This window comes from Lipotes vexillifer, unplaced genomic scaffold (assembly GCF_000442215.2).
Source record: "Lipotes vexillifer unplaced genomic scaffold, Lipotes_vexillifer_v1.1 scaffold326, whole genome shotgun sequence".
In the NCBI taxonomy this organism is placed as follows: Eukaryota; Metazoa; Chordata; class Mammalia; order Artiodactyla; family Lipotidae; genus Lipotes; species Lipotes vexillifer.
The window spans coordinates 198,291-202,411 of NW_006799665.1; positions in this window are offsets into that span (position 1 = coordinate 198,291).

The window sequence follows — 4,121 nt, forward strand, 5'->3', positions numbered from 1 at the left end:
ATAATCCGAAATAACACTCAGATGGGAGCAAAGATCTAAATGTAAAAAAATCAAAGCATACTAGTACTAGAAGAAAGAAAAAAAAAAAGGTTTACTTTCTTAAAAATATCTAACGAAACACCCATATCAAAGCTGCGCTATTCACAATGGCCAAGAGACGGGAGCAACCCAAGTGTCTATGGGCAGCCAGAGTTTCTGAAACCTTTACCCATACCAGCCCTGGCTGTACTATAGACCAATGTTCTCATTTTCAATGTGATGAGGGTCTCCTTCTGGTTTCGTTACTCTAAAATTATACAATACAGTATGTTGCCTAAAATAGCTTGACTTTATACTAAAGATTAGCTTATGACTGATACATCAATATTATATTCAAATAATAGATTTCTGAAGATCACATAGTTTAAAACCGTGCTTTTAACACGTCAGGGTAACTGTAAAGAATCAGCTGGGAAGTTCTTCTCTGTTCATCAAAATGGTAATTACTTCTCGCAGTGTGACATTTCCCACCTGAATTTTTGCAGTTTCCGTAATCTTGAATCATCACTGAACACATATCAAAGCGACTGATACGCAGAAATGCTTTGGTAAATTTGATCATTCTTTTATAGCTATTTCTTGCCAGAAACTCATTTGCCTGACATTCAGTGTAAGTCATTTATCAACAAAATTTTAATCAATAATACAGCTTTGAAATTACTCAGTCATTTTTCCTATATTTGCTACCACCTACCCATAGGAATTCTCTCTTGCTTGTATGTTCTGGGGGAAAACAGTCTCATTGTTAAATGTTTGCATTGGCAGGTGGAAAGAATGCTTGACGACGGAGTGGGGAGGAGAGAGCTGTGGAAGAGCCCTCGTCCAGCCCTTCCTCTCTGTGACATTTACTTAGAGCCCCAGAGCACCGCCCAGGTCAGGACTCAGTCCCCAGGAAACTCCCAGGGCAGACCCATCTCTCCTCTAAGCCTCTCCCTGCCAGTCAGCACTTCCAAGGCAGCTCTCTGCCTCCAGCGGCCCTGCCAGAAACGTTTCTACAGACCTCACCGTGCTCACCTCCAGAGGACAATTCCCTTCATGACCATCCCAGAAGCCACTTCCACCACCTCTCACAGCTCAGCACCCTCCCCTGATAAGTAAACCGCAGCAGCAGAGCTTTGGCAAGAAACCATTTTGCACACCAGAAACTAGAGGAAAAGAACACAACTCCTCCCACTTTCTTTCTCCACTTTCCACCTCTGTGCCTTGGAAGCCCCACTGACTTGTCTGGAAAGTCACAAAACCATGGCAAGCTCATGGACAGAAACCCCACCAGGAACTTCTCTCCTGACCCCATAGCTCAGGCAGACTTCCGGTCCCCCAGAGGCCTGGTGCCTGTGCCCTGGGGCAGAGCATCAGAGGCAGGAGAAGCTAGCCACTGGCGATTTGTCATAACTAGAGCAACATCACAGAAGTGAGGTCTGGTAACCTTGATAATGGTTGTCTGAGTTTGTCTGGGAAATGGTGGGTGCCCCAGAGGAAAGCCACCTGAACCTCGGGTTGGAGAAGAGAGGACAGCCCAGGACTGCCTAAGGAAATGTCTTTCTTATAGAAATGTGAAAAAACTCTCAGAAGTGGATGAAATCTTCCAAATACATCATGAACCATTCCAAGATTTTAGTTGGCATGACCCCCAGAACAACTAAAAAGCCCATTAGACTGATACCTTGCCCTGGGGCAGAGCATCAGAGGCAGGAGAAGCTAGCCACTGGCGATTTGTCATAACTAGAGCAACATCACAGAAGTGAGGTCTGGTAACCTTGATAATGGTTGTCTGAGTTTGTCTGGGAAATGGTGGGTGCCCCAGAGGAAAGCCACCTGAACCTCGGGTTGGAGAAGAGAGGACAGCCCAGGACTGCCTAAGGAAATGTCTTTCTTATAGAAATGTGAAAAAACTCTCAGAAGTGGATGAAATCTTCCAAATACATCATGAACCATTCCAAGATTTTAGTTGGCATGACCCCCAGAACAACTAAAAAGCCCATTAGACTGATACCTATCAAGATTGCTTTTTCGCCAGCAGTACCACTCCTGGGCATATATCCAGACAAAACTCTAATCCTAAAAGATACCTGCACTCCTATGTTCATAGCAGCACTATTCACAATAGGCAAGACATGGTAGCAACCTAAATGTCCATCAACAGATGAATGGATAAAGAAGATGTGGTACACGTATACAATAGAATACTACTTGTTCTTTTTTATGACTGAAATAGCACCATTTGCAGTAACATGGATGCAACTAGAGTTTGTCAAACTAAGTGAAATAAGTCAGAAAATGAAAGACAAAACCATATGATATCACTTATATGTGAAATCTAAAATATGACACAAATGAACCTATCTATGAAAGAGAAACAGACTCAAACATAGAGAACAGACTTGTGATTGCCAAGGGGGAGGGTGTTGGGGGAGGGGTGGAGTGGGAGGTTGGGCTTAGCAGATGTAAGATATTATATATGGAATGGAAGAACAGCAAGGTCCTACTGTATAGCACAGAGAGAACTACATGCAGTATCGTATGATTAACCATTATGAAAAAGAATATTTTTTAAAAATAATGTATTTATGTATAACTGAATCACTTTGCTGTACAAAAGAAATTAACACAACATTGTAAATCAGCTATTCTTCAATTTAAAAAATAGGGCTTCCCTGGTGGGGCAGTGGTTGAGAATCTGCCTGCTAATGCAGGGGACACGGGTTTGAGCCCTGGTCTGGGAAGATCCCACATGCCGTGGAGCAACTAGGCCCATGAGCCACAACTACTGAGCCTGTGCATCTGGAGCCTGTGCTCCGCAACAAGAAAGGCCGCGATAGTGAGAGGCCCGCGCACCGCGATAAAGAGCGGCCCCCGTTCGCCACAACTAGAGAAAGCCCTCACACAGAAACAAAGACCCAACACAGCCAAAAATTAATTAATTAATTAATTTTAAAACATAAGATTGCTTTTTCAAGTTTCCACCGAATTTTCAGAAGTATAATTTTCCCAGGCTACATTATAATCCACTGTTCTGTTGTACAAAACATTACTAAACCGTTTTGACATCCGTAAATTTAACAGGCCTCTCTCCAAACACTCCCCCCCAGTATCCCACACTCACTTTGCCCTGGTCGGAGCAGATCAGATGACTCCACTGATTAGCCATTGGCTCTGCCTGCTCAGGGACCTTCCTGAGTTACAAGCCCTGGGATGGTACTATGGGTTCTCAGAAAGACAAGACTCTTTTGTGCTCCTCACCTTCTGTCCCAGTGAGCCGCAGTCAACACGAAGTTGTCTTATGCCAGGAAACCCCTACATCTGCTCCAGTCTTGTTTGTTGTCATAGAAACATACAGAGACCATGTAGGGTGGGGCCTGCGGTCTGGTCTTTCTGCCCCATTTGATCTCTCCTGAAAGAGAAAATTTCCCTGGATCTCTGTTCATAGGAAACAGGATGGGCACTGCCTGGTAACCTAAAACAATGGGATGTCCAGAGGAGGATAGTCTGCAGTGGTCTTCAGGGACTCAGCACAATGAGATGGGGGCTCAAGGCTTCCCTGGGCAGCATGGCGGGCTGGCAGCATGACCTGTTTCCTTGTTTAGCTCTTATCTCCCTGTAGAGTTGAGGAGCTCAGCCCTTGTTCTGGAGCACTTCAAATACATGTGAAGGGGAAGGGATCTGTCTTCCAGATAAACCATCTAGAAGACCTGGAAATAAATCTCTCTGACTTACCCTGGTTATTTCTTTGTCCCTGAGATTTTCAGACCCCCTGTGTCCTGCTTACTTCCAGGTGAGACTGGTTTCTAAAACCTGAAAATTTGAGCTCATGGAGCTGAATGCTCTGGCTTATTTCTCCCCCATCATGAGTCAGGCACATAGTAAATGTCCCACAAATACTTGTTGGATAAGTGAGTGAACAGTCCCCCAAATTGCTTTTGGTCCTAATGCAGCCTGAACCTCAGCACAGGTTTATCTTTTTAAGGAATTTAGCCATCAAGATAAAGAGGAACACATGTACAGGATTAGAAATCAGAGTGAGGTTGGGAAATGGGAGGAGGGGGCCTGGGTGGAAGCCAGCTTCCATTAGGGCCATGATCAGT